This window comes from Aquarana catesbeiana, linkage group LG01 (genome assembly GCF_042186555.1).
Source record: "Aquarana catesbeiana isolate 2022-GZ linkage group LG01, ASM4218655v1, whole genome shotgun sequence".
NCBI classification, from domain to species: domain Eukaryota; kingdom Metazoa; phylum Chordata; class Amphibia; order Anura; family Ranidae; genus Aquarana; species Aquarana catesbeiana.
Window position 1 is genome coordinate 873,318,620 of NC_133324.1, and position 22,502 is coordinate 873,341,121.

Consider the following 22,502-nt stretch of genomic DNA (forward strand, 5'->3'; position numbering starts at 1 on the left):
TGTGGGAATATTTGGTATTTTTGCGTATAAGAGACATATTTGGGGGGTGAGTGTAATTTTTTTGTTGGGAAGAGCATTCAATAAGGTCAGTGGCTTTGAGCCAAATTTGTTTGATGTATTTGCATTCCCAGAATGTGCGCAAAAGGGTACCCGGTTCTGAACATCCCCTGAAACAATTTGGGGAGACAGAAGGGTAATATGTATGAAGTTTAGAGGGGGTTAGATACCATCTAGAGAATAATTTAAGTGGGGTTTCTCTGAAAGAGATGGCTTTATTACATTTACGAAGATTTTCAGACATGGAGGACCACTCCTCAGTACTGAATGGAGTCGCCATGTCCGACTCCCATTTAAGCATCGGTGTTGATTTGTCTGGTGCATCAAAATTATTGAGGTAATGGTAGAGTCTTGAAATGAGACCTCTATCACTGGATAAAGAGATGCATATATGTTCAAATGTGGTGTTGATATGAGATGTTGTAAGTGCAAAAAATTTTTTATAAAAGAATTTAATAAGATGGTAGTTATGAAGCTCAAAGGCAGGTAGACCATGTGTGGATTGTAAAGATAAAAATGGGGAAAACTCCCATTTTAATTGAAGGGATCTAAGGGTAGTTAAGTTCTTGTTGATCCATAGGGAGAAGGAGGGCCTATTACTATATGCGTCAGGGAATCTGGGATCTCCCAAAAAAGAAGCTAAGGGAGGAGTTTTAGAGGAGAGTTTGAAAGTGTCTTTGTATTTGTTCCATAGTTGGAAGGATTGAGCAACTATGATGTTGTATTTAAGAAGTCTTTTGTAAGATGTGATGTTAGACCATAGTATTCCTTGTAAATGTAGTGGGAGGATAGAGGTAGATTCAAATTTTTTCCATGGGGTTACCTGGGAAGGGGTGAACCATTGAGTAAGTTGGGTTAATCTGGCTGCTAAAAAATATAGCCAGATATTGGGGAGGCCGAAGCCTCCTGATGTTTGAGGTCTGTGCATAAGAGCATAACTGCATCTAGGTTTTTTCCGGCCCAAATGAACTTGTTTATAATTCTTTGGATATATAATAATTTAGATTTTGGGACATTAATAGGAAGTGCTCGAAAGTAATATAGAAGTTTAGGGAGGATTGTCATTTTAACGGCACATATCCTTCCGAGAAAGGATATGTGGAAAGAGGACCAGGAAATGAGGAGGGAGGTGATTTGAGAGAATAATGGGGTATAGTTAGATTTATATAGGAGGTTATGAATAGGGGTTATGTTGACACCAAGATATCTAAAAGATTTGGTACACCACACAAATGGAAAATTGTTAGACAAAAGATTTTGAGTATTTTGGCTGTAGTTGATTGGTAGGGCTGAGCATTTATTAGTCTTAATTTTAAGGCCTGAGAGGGAATGAAAGGAGTTAAGTTCTTTAAGGAGAGAGGGAATTAATGTATGGGGTTCTGTGAGGAATATAAGAGCGTCATCCGCGTATAGGCTAATTTTGAATTCATTATTACCTTTAGTGTATCCCTTTTTATCCATGTTGTTTCTGATTTTATGGGCTAAAGGTTCAATCGCGAGGGCAAACAATAGAGGTGATAGGGGACAACCTTGTCTGGTTCCTCTGCTAAGGGGGAAAAATTCTGAGTTATGACCAGGAATTTTGATTCTAGTGTGGGGGGCGTGGTATAATGCATTAAAGCCCTGTAGGAATTTGTCTGAAATCCCATATTTAGGTAATAAGTAGTTAAGATAGGACCAACTGACACTGTCAAAAGCCTTGTGGATATCTAAGCTGAGAAGGCATAATTGTCTAGAATTTAGATTTGCATCTTGTATTATGTTCTTTACTAGTCTGATATTATCCACAATCTGGCGATTCGGGATAAAGCCAGTTTGATCAATGTGGATTAAATTTGTGATAACTGTAGCCAGTCTATCCGACAGAAGTCTACCGAAAATTCTTAAATCATTATTAAGAACCGATATAGGGCGGTAATTTTGGGGAAGGGAGTGGTCTTTGAATGGTTTAGGAATAAGTGAAAGGTTGGCAAGGAGCATTTCGTCTGGGAAGTGACCACCATTAAGAATATGATTGAAGAGATTTTTTAGGTGAGGGATTAAAAGTGGGGCAAATTTTTTATAATATGAGGAAGAGAAGCCATCGGGGCCAGGTGCCGTGGATGTCTTGAGCGATTTAATTATTTTTAATATTTCTGTTTCTGTACAGGGGGCATTAAGGTGTTCTATTTGTTGTAGGCTAAGATGGGGTAGGGGGAAATCATCTAGCCAGGTTTTAGATTTATCATCAAGAGGTGGCTGTGGGCTGGAAAGTAAGTCCTTATAAAAGGTAGAGAATATTTTAAGAACTCCATGGGGATGGGTGATCATGTTACCGGAGTGATCTCTAAGTTTATAAGAATGTGGGGGTTTGTGTTCCTGGTTTAGTTTTTTGGCAAACATAGTTGATGGAGAATTACTGTGTAAAAGGAATTTGGCTTTAGAGAATCTAAGGGATTTTTCTGTGTTGGCTGACAATATAAGATCTAAAGCTCTACGTTTTTCTTGAATCTGTTTAGTGAGATTTTGTGATGGGTTGTGCTGTATTTTATTATATAAGGTATTTAAATCTCTTGTTAAACTTTTGATATTAGTAAGTCTTTATTTTTGTTCGCAGTAAGGCTAATTAAGTGACCACGTAATACCGCTTTGTGGGCGACCCAAAGTGTAGTTGTAGGGGTTTCGTCGTTTACGTTTTCGGTAAAGTAGTTATCAATATGTGTCGTGATTGAATGTGTTGTCATGGGGTCAGTTAAGATAGAGTCATTTAATCTCCAATTGTAAGGGGAGGGTGAAAGGCCTATGTGAGAAGTTTCAAATGAAGTGATATCATGATCTGACCAAGGGCAGGGATAAATATTTGCCTTGGAGGAGTTGGCAAGAAGTATTGGTGTACAGAATATGTAGTCAAGTCTAGTATATACATCATGTGGATGTGAGTAATGTGTATATGATCTGATACCAATATTATGGGCCCTCCAAGAGTCAATGAGTTGAAGTTTATTTATAGATCTATTTAGGGATTTGGAGAAGGCTTTGGAAGAAGGGGATACTTTACTTCTATCTAAGGACGGGTGTGACGTATGATTAAAATCGCCACCAAGGATGATGTGGGGGGAGCTATATCTGTTTAGTGTTTCAAAAAAGTTGGAAAAAAATTGGATTGTGATTCATTAGGTGCGTAGATTGAGGCTATGGTAATAGCTTTGTTATTTAATAGTCCTTTAATGATAATGTATCTACTGTCTGGATCTTTGTATAAGTTTTGTATGTCTAGGACAATAGTATTGCGAATAAAGATAGCGACTCCACGTGTTTTATTGTGAAAAGTAGTATAATAAAATTGATTATAAGTTTTGTCAAAATAATTTGGGTGGTTAGAGTCAGCAAAATGTGTTTCTTGCAAGAGAATAATATCAGCCCCTAATCTTTTGTAATGTTGAAAGGCTTTTTTCCTTTTATGTGGAGAGTTAAAACCCTGAGTGTTATGGGATAAGATTTTCAAAACCATTGGTCATATTTTGTTGGGGTATGTTTGGGTAAAAATCTCTGTCTTAATAAAATAAATTGAGGTGTATATGGAGAGGTCGATTGTGTGTGCCAAGGGAAGGATCTCTTTAGTTTCAAGGGTATGAGGAGGATATACCTTGGGGGGTGAAATAGTGTCATAACTAGTACATCATACCAAACAATCAAAATGTTATAACCTTGAGAACATTGACATTGTTTTGAATAGATTATTTGAAAAGTTTCAAATGAACTTCCAGAATTTTCTGAATTTTTTGCATTGGCCATATAGGCAAAATTTTTATGTAAGAAAAAAAAACATAGAATAAACCAAGGGACAAGGAAATTCTTGTCACTAAAATATAAACATAGCATCAAAGGACAAATATGTCCTAAACCTGCATATGTAGTCGAATGCAAAATCCACCAAAAGTGGGATAGCGCGGTCGACCACATGGGCAGGCGGGGGAACAATCCAGCGACGGCGGACGTAACAGGCAACTTAAACAAATTATTGTTGAAGTGAGAGCAATATATACCAGGGGGGCCTAAAGAAAAAAAAAAGGTCAAACCTGGCCCAAAAAACAGGTGTTAAGATGAAAATAATATTTATAGTAGCTACCAAATCTGTCTCCATTAGAGTAGAGAAAATATCTTTGTTTTCTAAAAGTAGTATATCTGATCCTTGTACATATATTGTTATTAGGAACTAACAACATAGGCAACAGTATGGTTATTAGAGTAGAGGAAGGAGAAGGGTAAATGAATGGGGGGAAAAGGGAGTGGGAGAGAAAGGAGGGGGGGGGGGAGACAAATACGACAAAACACACAAAAAAAACAAAAAAAAAAACCTTTTCTCTTCTTTTCTTCTTTCTTCCTTTCCCCTTGTCTTCTTCTTCCGGAGGATCAGGAGCAGGAAAAGTTTTGGTGATAGTTCAGACTAATGTGAAAACATGAAGAGGTTATTAAACTAGCAAAAATCCCTTCGAATGCAGTGGGAGAACTTTAGATATGATGCTGATTTGAGTTCTGTAGAAAGATACGGCAAAGTTTATAGAAAACTTTGATCAAATTTTTCTTAGTGTAAGTGTTGACAAAGGTGCAAGTAGATGTTAGGTGTCTTGATCTTGAAATGGTTGGCGCCATCTTCTTTGCTCCATGGTATTGCGTCTTGAAGATGGAGTAGACCAGATGGGAGAGGGTCTTGGGGTAGAGGGAAATCGATTTGGGGGTTCCGGTTCGAGCAGACCCAATTTAACCAGCAGCTCTTTCCCTTCAATAATGTTGTATACTGTGTATGTTGAGCCATTATGTGGGATTGTAAGTTTGAATGGGAATCCCTGTCACGGGCATGGCCAGAGCGGAGGCTGTTGGAGAGGACTGTGTGCAAGCCTGTTGCCCACCGATTATGGGCCCTAGCATTTGAGGTGAATGAGAAATCCAGTCTGAACTGTATTAATCGGACTAAGTCATGTATATATTGTATGGGGACTCCTTACTGTATATTTGTGTCCCTGAAGAGGGAGGGGGGATTCCTCCAGCAGCCCCCTGCTGATAAGACTGATTCATTCTGCTGGGACACATCCTGTGAGGAGATGCTGGTGTTATCAACATGTGTTTATGTTAATTGAGAGAGCTGATCACATTAGCCACCAGCCCTGGCTAATAGACGAATGGTCTAGGCTGAGGAGGGGGGAGATTGTTGTTTGTATTGTTAATTGTATTAATGTGTGAAGCTCAGTGCCCACAAGACTGTCATCTGGTCTGGGTACATTTTGTAGTAAATTAGGTCATGTTAATTAGGTTAGCTTTGAGTCATCCCTGCTGTATAAAGGTCTGTGAGATCTCAAAATAAAGGCAGTTCTGATGTACTCCAAGACTGGTGTTGTCTAGTTCTTGGGGTTCCTATAGCCAGATCCATTGGACTCGTGTTCCAGAACTTAGGAAGCGGTATATGACGGAAGCACTCAAGCGGAGTGTGGGGCGTTCCGTGACATTGGTGGCAAGCAGCGGGAAAGCTTCCTGAAGTCTGAAGTCTGGGACATCCAAACCTCCAACTGGATCCAAGATCAGCATAGCAGACTTCAGTCACCCCAGCGGAGATATGGACCTGGCATCAGAATTCCCGGGGCTGCTGCGGATCATCCTTTCAACGTACACCAGGACTGTGTCTGAGGATGAATACCTGGAGCTCAGGCAGCTGATTCGGGTGGAGCTCTGGATTGCAGCCCTCCGTCTCGCTGGTATAAAACAGGGCAAGTGCTTTCCAACCCAAGAGCAACGGGCCAGTGACCAACGGGCATTACGGATGGCATTCCTGGGAGAGCAGCCCCAGGAGCAATGGGTGACTGAGTTGGACAGGTTGGTCCAGCAGGAGATAGAGCTGGACAATCGATATCGGGCTCTGCAATGGCACGCAGAGGAGGGATATTTAGGGGAGACAACAGAATGCTCTCCGGAGGGATATGACTTTGGCGGCCCTGGATTGCTGTGGGAGAACCTTACAGATCTTTTTATGTTTGGCGATGAAGGGGAACCTGACCTTGAGGACATGAGAGACTATAGAGAGTCTATGCTCGGTCTTGCAGGGGTCTCAGAGCTCAAACCTGATCTGGACCATTTGCTAAGGAAGGAGCAGCATCTGGAAAGGGCATACAGGAAACTGCTAGAACAAGTTCAGCAGCATGCCAGAGAATCGGCAGTGGAAAATCCGGAGATTGCCGTCCCCAAACCTGAAGTGCTGACAACAGGGCAGAGCTCTGCTAACCTCTGTCCAGAAATGATAACATCTTCTGGGTTCCATGGACAGGAGATGGTGAACCCCTATTCCCCGACATCAGTTGCAGAGACATGGGATTTGATAGACTTTTCTGCTGAGGAAGAACAACCTGATGAGCCTCCAGCAGAAGAGCTGCTATCAGGGCCAAAGTTCACTGTGTTCTGCCCAGCACCAACAGTGGCTTCAGCCTTCCTGAGAGAAGAGGTAGTCGGCCTTTCTCCCACAACACTGACAGGGACATGTGATTTTCTGCCAGCAGCATCTATGGAGTTAAAACAAACTTCTCCAGCTGAAGATCTGGTAACTGAACAGAGGGTCCAAGACCTCTGTCCCACACTTTTACCACTTCCAGAGACTGGGGATTTAATAGACTTTTCTGTAGAGGAGGAACCACCTAGCAAACCCCCAGCAGAAGTGCTGGCAACCGGACAGAGGGTCCAAGACCTCTGCCCCACACCTGCAGCAATTGTGGAGGCTCAGGGTGAGAAGATGGCAATCACTTCCCAGCAGCAGATACAGGGGGAGAAGGGAGAGGAGGTGTGTGTTGTCCCTCCCCAACAGTTGGCCAGGGTGGAGGAAGTGGGCTTTCCTCCCCAGCAAAGATCCGTGTACCTGGGAGACAGTACCATTGACATGTCGTCCCAGCAGCCAGATGAGGGAATGGAAAAGGAAGCAGCCGGCTCACCTCCCCAATGGCAGCTACACAGTTTGGGAGTGGAGGAAGCCAGCTGCCTGCCCCAACAGTTAGCCGGAGCAGAGGATGCGGAGTCCCCAGCAGAAGTGCTGGCAACAGGGCAGAGTGCTACCAACCTCTGCCCAGCACCGGCAACAACTACAGAGTTCCAGGGAGGCGGGGCAGTCGGCCTCCCTCTCCAACAGTTAGCCGGAACAGATGGTGTGGGGTTTCCAGCAGAAGGGCTGGCAACAGGGCCGAGGACTGCTGGACTCTGCCCTCAACTAACAGAGGATGGATTTCCTGTGAAGGTGGATGGAACTTCAGTCTCCACCTGTATACCCCAGGGATGCTGGGCAGTGGGCTCAGATCCCCAACAGCATGACAGAGTGAGCCCAGTCACCCTGTCTTCTCTCCAGCGGCAGATATGTTCTCTGAGAGAGGCAGAGGATGGCTGGGTGAGTAATGCACTGTTTGGGATAATTTGTTTGGGGTACTGTGTGGGTACAGGCAGTAGAGGACTGGAGCTGTGGACTAACTTCGGAGTCAACCCATCTGGGGTCTCCTCCTGTGTTAGTCTCCTGCCGAAAGGGGAGAAATGTCACGGGCATGGCCAGAGCGGAGGCTGTTGGAGAGGACTGTGTGCAAGCCTGTTGCCCACCGATTATGGGCCCTAGCATTTGAGGTGAATGAGAAATCCAGTCTGAACTGTATTAATCGGACTCAGTCATGTATATATTGTATGGGGACTCCTTACTGTATATTTGTGTCCCTGAAGAGGGAGGGGGGATTCCTCCAGCAGCCCCCTGCTGATAAGACTGATTCATTCTGCTGGGACACATCCTGTGAGGAGATGCTGGTGTTATCAACATGTGTTTATGTTAATTGAGAGAGCTGATCACATTAGCCACCAGCCCTGGCTAATAGACGAATGGTCTAGGCTGAGGAGGGGGGAGATTGTTGTTTGTATTGTTATTTGTATTAATGTGTGAAGCTCGGTGCCCACAAGACTGTCATCTGGTCTGGGTACATTTTGTAGTAAATTAGGTCATGTTAATTAGGTTAGCTTTGAGTCATCCCTGCTGTATAAAGGTCTGTGAGATCTCAAAATAAAGGCAGTTCTGATGTACTCCAAGACTGGTGTTGTCTAGTTCTTGGGGTTCCTATAGCCAGATCCATTGGACTCGTGTTCCAGAACTTAGGAAGCGGTATATGACGGAAGCACTCAAGTGGAGTGTGGGGCGTTCCGTGACAATCCCCATCTGTATTTAATTCTTGCTGCTTGTAGAATGTTAGTGACCTCCTTCATCCTGCGTCTTCTGTCTAAGGTGGCAGGTGAAATATCAGGGTAAACTTGCAGCTTTTTGCCATCAAGTGCAATATTTGGGGAGTTTCTTGATGCACACATGATGTCTTCTTTCACCAGAAAATCTTTCATGCACATGATGATATCTCTGGGTGGTTTATCAGGTGGAGGTTTGGGGCGTAAGGCTCTGTGAATTCTGTCACATGTAAAAGCTGTTAGTGGTTTATCTGGTAAAAGATTGTGGAATATCTTGGAAACAGTGGGCATAAGATCTGTAACTGTCTCTGGGACACCACGCAGTCTAATATTATGGCGTCTGTTTCTGTTGTCTAAGTCTTCAACTTGCGCCTGCATGAAGGCAAAACTGTCAGCTAATGTCTCATAATCCTTTCTCAGGTCATTATGAGCAAGTGAGAGTTCATCGTGCTTGGTTTCCAAAATGTCAGTGCGACTACCTATGCTGGCAATCTCTTGAGATAATGCAGTGGTAGATTTGTGAACTTCACTTTCAATCTTGTCAACGAGTTTGTCAAAAATGGAGGTAAGGCTAGCATCCAAATCTGCTTTAGATAGGGGAGAAGTGTACTCACAGTTCCCATTGCTGAGAGAGGAATTGGATGGATTGGATTGCAGTTGTTTCCCTGAGGCCGTATGTAAGCTGGCGCCGGCGCCATCTTGGGACATCTTCCTGTTCTGTCTGCCTGCAGCGTCCAGGAGAAAGTGGGTAAGATTGTGTTGGGGGCAGCGAAATTGCCCGGATCTTCTTGCTGGCATGCACGGGTATGTTACCCAGGTATGGGTGATGTTTCAGCCGTGGAACGAGCGCTATGGCCCTGGATTATCAGCCTGCGTTGTCCGGGTCAGACGGAGCTCTGGCTACTCGTGTCTGTCCCGCATCTCGCCGCACATGCGCCCCCTAGTTATACTATTATATACTACCTGTCAGACATACTTGGTATCCATGTTTATCACATGCTTCATATAAAGTCCCAAATTTCCTTCTTAGTTACATGTATTAATGTCTCTCTTGGCGACCGCCTTAAGGGTGAAGGCATGGAATGGTCTCAAGGAGTCAGAACAGGAGTATTTTTGAGTGAGCAACTTTAATCCGTAGTTGAAAAGTTTTGACGGCGATATTTTCATGCCAGTTTTCCTGCCCATAGAATAGTTGCACTCTCAAAGATACATAGGTTTGCTCGTTCGTTCGCATAATTTGCGGTGCGGCTCTTGTTCTGTGAGGACATCATATGACGGTGCCCCAAAACGGCCACTCTCGCGCACCTGCGGGAGCGCGCAGCGAGGTGATTGTGGCCGCAACATGTGTCTAGGACACGGCGTGACCCTGATCTCTATAAAGAGCCGATGGCGTGGCTCTTCAACCATGTGATCAGCTGTGTTCAATCACAGCCGGTCACATGTAAATGCGAAAGTGCTGTTGATTGGCTCTCCTTGCCTCCCACTGATCATGTGTGTGGTGAGGAGTGCTGATCAGCAGTATCTCCTCGCAGGGGAGACCAGGGCAGGTAATCAGGGCACTGATCATTAGTGCCCTGATTGCAGTAAAGTCCCAGCATTGCCCATCAGTGCCACCAATCAGTGCCCATCAGTGTCACCAATCAGTGCCCATCAGTAACACCAATCAGTGCCCATTAGTGATGCCAGTTAGTACTGCCTTTCAGTGCCCATCAGTGCTGCCTATCTGTGCCGCTATCAGTGCCCACCAGTGCCACCTACTAATGCCCATTAGTGCTGCGTATCAGTGCCCATCAGTGCGGCATATTAGTGCCTCCTCATCAGTGCCACCTAATCAGTGCCCATACGTGCCACCTTATCAGTGCCCATCAGTACAGCCTATCAGTGTCCATAATTGCAGCCTCATCAGCGCACATCGGTGAAGGAGAAAAATTACTTATTTACAAAATTTATTGACAGAAACTAAGAAAAACGTTTTATTTTTCAAAGTTTTCAATCTTATTTCTTTTCTTTTTTTAAATTAAAAACCCAGCAGTGATTAAATATACCAAAAGAAAGCTCTATTTGTGTGAAGAAAATGACTAAAAATTAATTTGGGTACAGTGTTGCATGACTGCGCAATTGTCATTCAAAGTGTGACAGCATTGAAAGCTGAAAAATGGCCTGTGCAGGAAGTGGGTGAAAGTTTTGACAGTACTGAAGTGGTTAAAGGATGCATAAAGAGGAAGTGTTTTTTGCACTGAAAACTAGCCTTAGGTTGTGTTGTTAGCCAAAATAAATTTGCACTAAGGAAGAGAATCAGCAAGGAGGAAAAAAGATACCGAGATTATAGATAAATAACATCATTTTGTTATAAAACAGAAGCCCTTAACCCATGGAGTTCTAAACCAGGCTTGAAAATATTTATTTATGTTTTTACTGATTTAAAAGTGTCAAATGAGAAAATTTAAAAAAAAGTACAGTCAAAGATATAATAATAATTAAATAGGGAAATCCTTGCCCAATGTGCAGAATACTTTTGTATTGCATTTTGTAAGTATATTTTATACTTTAGTAAAAATCCGCTGCTCCTCAGTCGCGGACTTTTACTGTACATCATGATGCCTGTATTTTATAACTACCTGTAAGTGGACTACAATAAATGATTGTTTTTTTACCATACAGGCTTCACTATTGCTGCCTTATTTTCTTTCCATTTGGGTAACATCCTGTTGGTGAGCGTGTATCATAACCATCCTTGTTTTAGAGTTTGATGAGCTGGTGGCTATATGTGGTCTAAAAATTGGATTCTCTGTGATCGATCTGCAGTATTTGGAGTGCGACACCCTGATCCCCTGTGATTTATGCTTATTTATCATTACTTTCTGGTAATTAGATTCACTTGGGTGTGGTGTGCTTTTTCATACACACTGAAGCTGGTGAAGGGTCCTTCATATTCCCTACCTCTTCATTGACAGAACTGTTGTATGATTAATGACAATTTTTAAGCACTGCATTTTGAACTTTTTATATATAAAAAAGGTATGAAGAGCTGAAATCTGCGAAAGTCTCTGCAAAAAAAAAGAAGTGATTATAGGTATACTGTACTGAATAAATAATACAGTTTTAACTTATGGCTGGGATTTACAGTCATGTCTATTATCTAGGTCTGATCTGCATTTAAGGTCCCACTTTTGACACGCGGGTATCAGATCCCTGCCCTCCTCACTAACTCGTGACAAAAGACCGGCCTATCTCACAATGCACTGTCACTTACGTAACAATGCTACTCTGAGATGCACCCGGCAAAATAATCGTCTGTAATAGACATGTGCACTGCCAAAAAATTTGTTCCTTTCTGTTTTCGTTTCATTTGTTTTATTTTTTTATTTATTTTTTTTTCGTTTTTTGGGTCATTCCTTATGATCGCAATTTGTAAATTCCTAAATTCAAAAAATCGTAAATTCAAAAATTCATTGATTTGAAAATCCCAAAATAAGAAAGAAAATTCAAAAGGATAACTACCTAATTAATAATAACTAACTATTAAATTATAGGTATTGGAATTTCCTTTCAAATTTGGCTGTTAGTGAACGTAACGAATACAAATTTATCCAAAGTTACAAATTATCCAAAATAACGAATGCTGCGTCTAAATAAATGTAACGGAACTAATTAATAATAAATAGTAATAATAATAAAAAGTTTTCATTATTTTTATTATTATTATTAACTAGCTACGTTCCATTCGTTTAGGTACGGCATTCGTTATTTCGGATAATTCGTAACTTCGGATAAATTCGTATTCGTTACATTCACTAACAGCCAAATTTGAAAGGAAATTCCAATACCTATAATTTAATAGTTAGTAATAGTTAAGTTATTATTAGTTAGTTATTATTTCAGATTTTCACATTTTCGGGTTTTCAGATTTCAGAATTTCTGGAAAAATTTGTTAAACGGATTTTCGTTAATTTGGATATTTCCGAATTAATGAATTTGTCAAAATTCGTTAACCAGTTAAAGGACCAGCCACCGCAGTTATACTGTGGCAGGTTAGCTCCCCTGGGTGAATCGCCGTAGCTGTTCGTCGATTGCTTTAAGAGCTCTAGGGGGTGTATGTGCGCCCATGGCGCAATGTCGAAGCCGATGCGTGTGTCCGGCGGCCGCGACATTCCCTGGGAACCCGCAATAACTCCTGAGAGAGACAGAACGGAGATCTGTCAATGTAAACAGACAGATCTCCGTTCTGTCATACTGATTATGAATAGCGATCAATCTCCTCCTCCAGTCAGTCCCATCCCTCTACAGTTAGAAACACTCCCTAGGACACACATTTAACCCCTTGATCGCCCCCTAGTGTTACCCCCTTCCCTGCCAATGACATTTATACAGTAATCAGTGACTGATTGCTGTATAAATATTAATGGTCCCAAAAGTGTCAAAAGTGTCTGATCTGTCCGCCGCAATGTCGTAGTCCCGCTAAAACTCGCTGATCACCGCCATTACTAGTAAAAAAATAAAAAATAAAAATGCCATAAATCTATTCCCTATTTTGTAGACGCGATTTATTGCAATTTTTTTTTTTTTTCACCAAGAATATGTAGAAGAATATATATCGGCCTAAACTGAGGAAGAAAATTTTTTTGGGATATTTATTATAGCAAAAAGTAAAAAATATAGTTATTTTTATTTTATTTCAAAATGTTCAGTCTTTTTTTTATTATAGTGCAAAAAATAGAAACCGTGGAGGTGAACAAATAACAATAAAAGAAAGCTCTATTTGTGTGGAAAAAAGGACATCAATTTTGTTCGGGTACAGCTTTGCTGTCAACATCTGTCAACACCCCTTTGATCCCAAAGAAAAGGGAGATGCCAGGACAGTTTGACAGTTCTCTTTTACCATCAAATCAGGAACATCTGCCAAGTTTGAGAACCAATAACACCTGGCTCATCGACCCAACTCTGTTCAACCCAAGGACATTGATTGCAAGTATCCTTCCTCCTCAATTCTACTTTATTTCTCTGTTGCTGAATTATGTCTTTATTTCTTTGAAACGCCTTTTTCTGTAAATATTTTATTTGCACCAATTTTGACCTTTTCATTATTAAAGCCTTGTTTTGAAATGTGTTAACCTTGTCCCTAAACTCTCAATCCAAGCTAAAAAAGAACCTGTCTCTTGAAGATTGCTACTATATAGGATAATTCCTATGAACATACCTGTCTGTGGTGACAGAGTGTGTTACAGACTAGACATGTGCAATTTGTTTCATTCAGAATTTGTTTAACCACTTAAGGACTGGAAGGATTTGCCCCCATAATGACCAGGCCATATTTTGCGATATGGCACTGCGTCACTTTAACTGACAATTGCGCGGTTGTGCGACGTTGTACCCAAACAAAATCCTTTTTTTTCCCACAAATAGAGCTTTCTTTTGGTGGTATTTGATATCCTCTGCGGTTTTTATTTTTTTCGCTAAAAACAAAAAAAAGAGTGACAATTTTGAAAAAAAAGCAAAATTTTTTACTTTTTGCTATAATAAATATCCCCAAAAAATATATAAAAAAAAATAATTTATTTCTCAGTTTAGGCCAATATGTATTCTTCTACATATTTTTGGTAAAAAAAAAATCACAATAAGTAATATTGATTGGTTTGCGCACATAGGTGTGCGCACAGGGTGTGCCAGGTGTGCCCAGGCACACCCTAATCACCCTGTGCAGCATAGATTCCCCCTACTGCCGACTTCCCTCCTCTCCTCTCCCGACAGCTGTTGTTGCGGGGATGTTTTAGGATGAATGGGGGAAGGGGCTAGTAAATATGTAATTTACTGACCCCTTCCCATTCTGAATGAACACAGTGAGCAATCGGTAGTGTGTGTTTGAGCTTTGAGGTGCACACCCTAATGCAAAAGGCTGCGCACACCTATGTTTGCGCAAAAGTTATAGTGTCTACAAAATAGGGTATAGATTTATGGCATTTTTATTATTCATTATTTTTATTAGTAATGGCGGTGATCTGCGATTTTTATCGGGACTGCGACGTTGCAGCAGACAGATTGGACACTTTTGACACTATTTTGGGACCATTGACATTTATACAGCGATCAGAGCTAAAAATAGCCACTGATTACTGTGTAAATGTCACTGGCAGGGAAGAGGTTAAACACAAGGGGGCGATCAAGGGGTTAACTGTGTTCCCTCAGCATGTTCTAACTGTAGGGGGGATGGGCTACCTAGGACATGACAGAGATCACTGCTCCCTATGACAGGGAGCAGTAGATACCTGTCATGTCACTAGGCAGAACAGGGAAATGCCTTGTTTACATAGGCATTTCCCTGTTCTGCCTCTCCTCGTCGCTATCGCAGGCCATCGGCAGACATCGAGTCCGCGTGCGCACGCCTGCTAGCCCGGGATTACGAAGGGACGTACGGGTATGCCCCTTTGTGCACCCATGCCATTCTGCTGACGTACATTGGCATGCGGCGTTCGGAAAGCGGTTAAATGAAAATGTCGTTTCAATTGTGTTACTATGAAAAAATGAGGAAATATGTATGGTAAAGAAATGATAGTGGGAAAAAGAGGAAGTAAATTTTAACTAAATACATTCTTAATTTCTTTAATTCAACATACAGTATCTCACAAAAGTGAGTACACCCCTCACATTTTTGTAAATATTTTATTCCATCTTTTCATGTGACAACACTGAAGAAATGACACTTTGCTACAATGTAACGTAGTGAGTGTACAGCTTGTATAACAGTGTAAATTTGCTGTCCCCTCAAAATAACTCAACACACAGCAATTAATGTCTAACCCGCTGGCAACAAAAGTGAGTACACCCGTAAGAGAAAATGTACAAATTGGGCCCAAAGTGTCAATAATTTGTGCGGCCACCATTATTTTCTAGCGCACTGCCTTAACCCTCTTGGGCATGGAGTTCACCAGAGTTTCACAGGTTGCCACTGGAGTCCTCTTCCACTCCTCCATGATGATATCACAGAGCTGGTGGATGTTAGAGACCTTGCGCTCCTCCACCTTCTATTTGAGGATGCCCAACAGATGTTCAATAGGGTTTAGGTCTGGAGACATGCTTGGCCAGTCCATAATCTTTACCCTCAGCATCTTTAGGAAGGCAGTGGTCATCTTGGAGGTGTGTTTTGGGCTCGTTATCATGTTGGAATACTGCCCCGCGGCCCAGTCTCCAAAGGAAGGGGATCATGCTCTGCTTCAGTATGTCACAGTACATGTTGGCATTCATGGTTCCCTCAAAGAACTGTAGCTCCCCAGTGCCAGCAGCACTCATGCAGCCCCAGATCATGACACTCCCACCACCATACTTGACTGTAGGCAAGACACAGTTGTCTTTGTATTCCTCACCTGGTTGTCACCACACAGGCTTGACACCATCTGAAGCAGATAAGTTTATCTTGGTCTCATCAGACCACAGGACATGGTTCCAGTAATCCATGTCCTTAGTCTGCTTGTCTTCAGCAAACTGTTTGTGGGCTTTCTTTTGCATCATCTTTAGAAAAGGCTTCCTTCTGGGACAACAGCCATGCAGACCAATTCGATGCAGCATGCGGCGTATGGTCTGAGCACTGACAGGCTGACCCCCCACTGCTTTAACTTCTGCAGCAATGCTGGCAGCACTCATATGTCTATTTCCATAAGACAACCTCTGGATATGATGCTGAGCACGTGCAATCAACTTCTCTGGTCCACCATGACGAGGCCTGTTCTGAGTGTAACCTGTCCTGTTAAACCGCTGTATGGTCTTGGCCACCGTGCTGCAGCTCAGTTTCAGGGTCTTGGCAATCTTCTTATAGCCTAGGCCATCTTTATGTAGAGCAACAATTCTTTTTTTCAGACCTCAGAGAGTTCTTTGCCATGAGGTGCCATGTTGAACTTCCAGTGACCAGTATGAGAGAGTGAGAGCAATAACACCAAATTTAACACACCTGCTCCCCATTCACACCTGATACCTTGTAACACTAGTCACATGACATCATTGAGGGAAAATGGCTAATTGGGCCCAATTTGGACATTTTCACTTAGGGGTGTACTTACCTTTGTTGCCAGCGGTTTAGACATTAATGGCTGTGTGTTGAGTTATTTTGAGGGGACAAAAAATTTACACTGTTATAAAAGCTGTACACTCACTACTTTACATTGTAGCAAAGTATAATTTCTTCAGTGTTGTCACATGAAAAGATATAATAAAATTTTTACAAAAATGTGAGGAGTGTACTCACTTTTGTGAGATACTATATTTTTTTTAACAATATGCTATGCTATATGACAAGAGAAATGCATGAGAATGCATTCTAAATGGATGAATGAATGGAATGGCAAATGAATGAAGGAATGAGAAGGTGTTGTGTCAAGGGATACAAGAATCAAGACAGAATAATAATACAACAGTGTTAGTTATGTTTAATGAATGCACAAGATTTACCATTTAATCATTGAAATACATTAGGCCAGGTTATTCTTTTTTTCAAATATCAAGTTTATTCAACTCCAAACAGGGGCGGGGGCCCCGAAACACAAACATGAACACAAAGCACTTTGTTGCAGTTATTATACAAGGGTCAAATAAGTACAAAATATTATACAGTACATACTTAAGCGTGGACCTTTAGTACATGTGAATATTTCTGGCGTGAAACAGATTAACAAGAGACAATGTGCTAAAATCTACGGCATCGGGGTGTCCCCCCACCAACTTTTTCCACTTTTCTATAGAAAGTGGGAACCAAGTTCCCTAGACTAGAGATGGGGTGAGGAGAATAATGGAGAGGGTTTAGAGGGGGAAAGAGAAGTAGGAAAGAAGTAGAGGGAAGTAGGAGGAGAAGGAGACATGGCGGTAGTTGGACCAGTATACCAACTCCAACGATGTGTACTCAAAACATGTGGGAGAAAAGTTATGACCCGAGTAAACGCTGTCCTTCCTCGGAATAAATGAAAGCGTTCCAGATGTCCCAAGTCTTTTTATGGGCTTCTTGTTTATGTTGTGCAGTAAGGATCAGGTCTTTCATTTTCTTTATATCCTCCACTCTCCGCAGCCACAATGAGAGGGCTGGTGGAGAGGGTTGTTTCCAGCAAAGTGGGATGCATGTCTTCGCTGCATTGACCAAGTGACGTGTAAGGGATTTCTTATATCTCTTGATGGGGATCAAGGAAAGGTGCAGGAGAAAGAACGCGGCCTCGTCAGGAATAATATGCTCTGTGCACTTTTGTGTTATTCGTCTGACCTCTCTCCAGAAGTCCTTCAACTTAGGACATGACCAGAAAATGTGGATCAAGGTTCCCTCCTCCTCGGCACAGCGCCAGCACCGGCTCGAGGAAGAAGGAAAGCATTTCTGTAGCCTGGAGGGGGTCAGGTACCAGCGGGTAAGTAGGTTGAAGTTTGTTTCTTGTATTTTAGTGCAAAGCGAAGATTTGAGGGCAAGTGTGATTATACGTTGTCGCTGTGCTACTGAAAATGAGCAGTTCAGGTCCCTCTCCCATCTGGTCAGACAGGGCAGTAGGGGTTGTTCTTTTGGTGAGATTAACAGTGAGTATGTTTGAGACAGGATATGGGCTAGTGGGCCTTCTCCTGTACAGAGCTCCTCAAACGGCGTTTGTTGACGAGCGAAAGCTTGTGTCTTTGGGAGGGAGTGAAGGAAGTGGTGCAGTTGGGCGGCTTTCCAGAAATGGAGACGGTAGTCACCTGCTGGGTTAATCAATTCAGAGATGGATGGCCATTTTTCTCCAGTGATGAATTTGGCTGCGTGATCACTACCTGAGTCTCTAAGGGTGTTATACTCCATGGGATGTAGTCCCGGAGCAAAGTTTGGGTGGCCAAGGATGGGAAATAGAGGCGAGTTTTTTGTTGTGAGGGAGGTCTGCATGGCTATTTGGTGGCTATGTCTCAGGGTAGTACCTATTAAAGGGTGCAACCTCATTCTAGGTGGGAGGGCATCATAACACCACAATGCACTCTTTAAAGGTATATGGGTTTGGGATTGTTCAATTTGAACCCAAAGTTTAAATGTTTTATTTCTCCTCCAATCCAGTATCCGCCCTAGATGAGAGGCAAGATAATATTGTCGTATGTCAGGTAGTGCTAGTCCCCCCTCGCTTTTGGGGAGCGTCAGCTGTGAGCGTTTCAAGCGGGGCTTTTTGTGTGCCCATACAAATCTAGTGAAAAGGGATTGGACTTGCTTGAAGAATGAGGATGGGATATGAATAGGTAACGCTTGGATCAGATAAATAAATTTATAGAGTACGCACATTTTCAAAAGATTACATCTCCCAAACCAGGAGTGAAAACCTGCGTTCCACTTTTCTAACGAAATCCGGGTTTTTATCAATAAAGGTGGGAAGTTCAGGTCAAACGTACGTGTCAAGTCAGAGGGGATCTTTGTACCTAGATACGTTAGGGCTATGTCCGACCACTTAAAGTTGAAACTAGACTGCAGGTCCCTCAAAGTCTGAGGGGGCATCAAAATGCCCAACGCCTCTGACTTCGAGAGGTTTATCTTTAAATGAGAAATGGCTCCGTAGATTTTAAATTCTTGCATAAGGTTTGGCAGAGAGATTCTAGGGTTGGTTAGGGAGAATAGTAGGTCATCAGCATACGCTGAAATTTTGCAGTGGGAATCCCCTATTCGAAGCCCTGATATGTCCGGGTTTGCTCTAATAGTACATAGAAATGGTTCCAGGGACAGGGCGAATAGTAGGGGGGACAAGGGACAGCCTTTTCTTGTGCCATTAGCAATAGAAAAGGGGCCCGAAAGAACACCGTTAACTTTTACTTGGGCTGAAGGGTTGGAATAGATATTGTGAATCCACCTCAGCATCCTGTTCCCTAGGCCAATATGACGGAGAACTGAGAACATGTAGTTCTAGTTCACCCTGTCAAAAGCCTTTTCGGCATCTGTGCTCACAAATAAAGCAGGGGTTCTTGCTATCGTTTGCTACGTGGATAAGGTTGAGGACCTTGATGGTGTTGTCCCTTGCCTCTCTAGAGGGAATGAACCCGACCTGGTCGAGGTGTATTAGGTTTTGGAGATGTGCAAGTCTAATTGCAATTATCTTGGAAAATAACTTTAGATCCACGTTTAAGAGGGAAATGGGTCTATAGCTTCCACATGCGCCTGGGTCTTTCCCCTCTTTATAGATCAGAGAAATATGGGCTTTTAGAGTCTCGCTCGGGAACCTAGCTTCTGCTCCTAGGGCATTGAAAAAAGCTACCAATCGTGGGCCTAAAATGGGAAGAAAGGCTTTATAATATTGGGCAGTGTAACCATCTGGTCCTGGAGCCTTGCCTACTTTCATAGAGTTCACTGCTACCTGTAGTTCCTCCAAAGTTATTGGTTCATCTAAAATCGCCTGGGTTTCAGCTGGAAGGGATGGAAGCTGTGAGTCTGAAATGTATTTATCTATACTTGCTTGGTCGGAAAGGGAGCTAGGGAGATTATATAAGTCGGAGTAAAAGTCTCCAAATCCCTTGGATATTTGCGTCGGAGTGGTGGCTCTTTGGCCATCAGGGCCAATTATCTGTGGGATATAAGCAGCTGATTTGATTTCTTTCACAGATCTGGCCAACAGTTTCCCGCACTTGTCCCCTGACTCGTAGGATAATTTGCGACAAAACTGAAGGGCCGCCTTTGCCTTGTAGTGTAATAGGTCTGTTATTTGTGTGCGCAGCGTCATCAGTTTCGTCTCAAGGTCCTGAGAGGGTGTTTGCTTATGTTGTATTTCTACCGGGGCTAAAGTGGAGAGTAGTTTAGTGATTTGTTCATTTCTTTTTCTTTTAATGGTCGCCCCGTGCTTAATGAAAACTCCCCGAAGGACACACTTGTGAGCCTCCCACAGTATTCCAGGGTCGCATCCCTGTTTATCGTTCTCTGGAAAGTAGAAATCAAGCTCTTTAGTTACATCCTCCAATACCTCAGGAATTTGTAGAAGACTCTCATTTAGACACCAAAATAGGGATCTGGGCGAGGGTCTGTCCGTGAGGGTGTATGCGAGGGAAATGGGAGCATGGTTTGACCAAGTAATCTGACCAATTGATGAGGAGCTCACAAGGTGTAACTGGTCGTGGGGCATCAAGAAGAGGTCGATCCTGGAGTATACCTTGTGTGGGGGGGAGAAGAAAGAGTAATCTCTTTCCCCTGAGTGTTCAAGACGCCACACATCCGTCAACTGAGCGCTGTGTAGGGTCTGCATTATACGTTTCCTGGCAGTGGGAGAGAAGGAGGAGCTACCTGAAGATGTGTCTATTGAAGGGGTCAGAGGGACATTAAGGTCTCCCCCCAGGAGCAGCTGGCCCTGTTTGTATTCCGTCAGTTTGTCTATTGTGCGTTTAAAGAATCTGTCCTGGTGTTTGTTCGGAGCATACAGTGTGGCTAAAGTGAACTGGATCCCACAAATCAGGCCCTTTACAAATACATATCGCCCCTATGGGTCTGCTAACATCTCTTGAAATTCCCATGGTAGTCTGCTGGAAATTACTATGGAGACCCCCCTAGACTTAGAGCGGGAGTAAGTTGAGTGATATACTCGGGAGAAAGACCTATTCTGAAGTACAGGGGATTTATCCGTTTTAAAGTGTGTCTCTTGGATGAAGGCAATGTTGGTTCGTGATTTTTTAAGGTCATGGAGTAACATACGTCTCTTCTCCGGGGTATTCAAGCCCCTGGCGTTAAGAGAGGTTACTTTAAGGGAATCTACCGCCATGTCTCGGGGTAAAAAGGGTGAGCAAACCAGAGGAAGAAAGGAGGGGAAGAGGAAAATTGGGAGTGGTGTATGCGAGGGAAATGGGAGCATGGTTTGACCAAGTAATCTGACCAATTGATGAGGAGCTCACAAGGTGTAACTGGTCGTGGGGCATCAAGAAGAGGTCGATCCTGGAGTATACCTTGTGTGGGGGGGAGAAGAAAGAGTAATCTCTTTCCCCTGAGTGTTCAAGACGCCACACATCCGTCAACTGAGCGCTGTGTAGGGTCTGCATTATACGTTTCCTGGCAGTGGGAGAGAAGGAGGAGCTACCTGAAGATGTGTCTATTGAAGGGGTCAGAGGGACATTAAGGTCTCCCCCCAGGAGCAGCTGGCCCTGTTTGTATTCCGTCAGTTTGTCTATTGTGCGTTTAAAGAATCTGTCCTGGTGTTTGTTCGGAGCATACAGTGTGGCTAAAGTGAACTGGATCCCACAAATCAGGCCCTTTACAAATACATATCGCCCCTATGGGTCTGCTAACATCTCTTGAAATTCCCATGGTAGTCTGCTGGAAATTACTATGGAGACCCCCCTAGACTTAGAGCGGGAGTAAGTTGAGTGATATACTCGGGAGAAAGACCTATTCTGAAGTACAGGGGATTTATCCGTTTTAAAGTGTGTCTCTTGGATGAAGGCAATGTTGGTTCGTGATTTTTTAAGGTCATGGAGTAACATACGTCTCTTCTCCGGGGTATTCAAGCCCCTGGCGTTAAGAGAGGTTACTTTAAGGGAATCTACCGCCATGTCTCGGGGTAAAAAGGGTGAGCAAACCAGAGGAAGAAAGGAGGGGAAGAGGAAAATTGGGAGTGGGTGGGAGAGAAAAAGAAGAGATAGAAGAGAGAGGGAGGAGGAGAAGGTATATGAGGGTTCAGGTCAGAAAAAACCCGACCTATTTATAACCTCAGGTAAAACAGGCTAATTAGGTAAGTCTTAACAACTTTCTTATGTATACAGAACCGGAGCCCCGGATGTACACAATGGCCTATGTGGGGAGTGGGTGGGTAATAACCTGTAATTGAGAACCCAGGGCTCCCACCCATCCCGACAACACATCAGCAGCAAGAAAAATAAAAAGAATAAAAAACAGAATGCTAAATCAACATAGAAAAGTAACATTGGACATTAAAGAACCTATGTTCTCAAAAATGAACTAGCTGATTGCTCATTTCTGTGTTACGCGCCCACCAAAAAACACCCGGGGGTATAAACCTGATAATGAGCAATCTAAGGACTTCTCAGCACACAACAATAATCCAGGTACCGTACTCGTCCCGGGCAAGGCGGAAGATCTATCAACCTAGGATGCAGTGGCACTCGTCTCTACGAACAGCTGTAACATATGAACTACTGCAACTAAGAGTTCTCTAGACATTTGTGCAGATGGAGAAAGTGTGTTTAGTTGGTAAGTAAGATATTTGACATTCGCATAGCCCAAGACCAAAAAGACTTCACACTCTGCTTCTCGTCAATCAACCTTG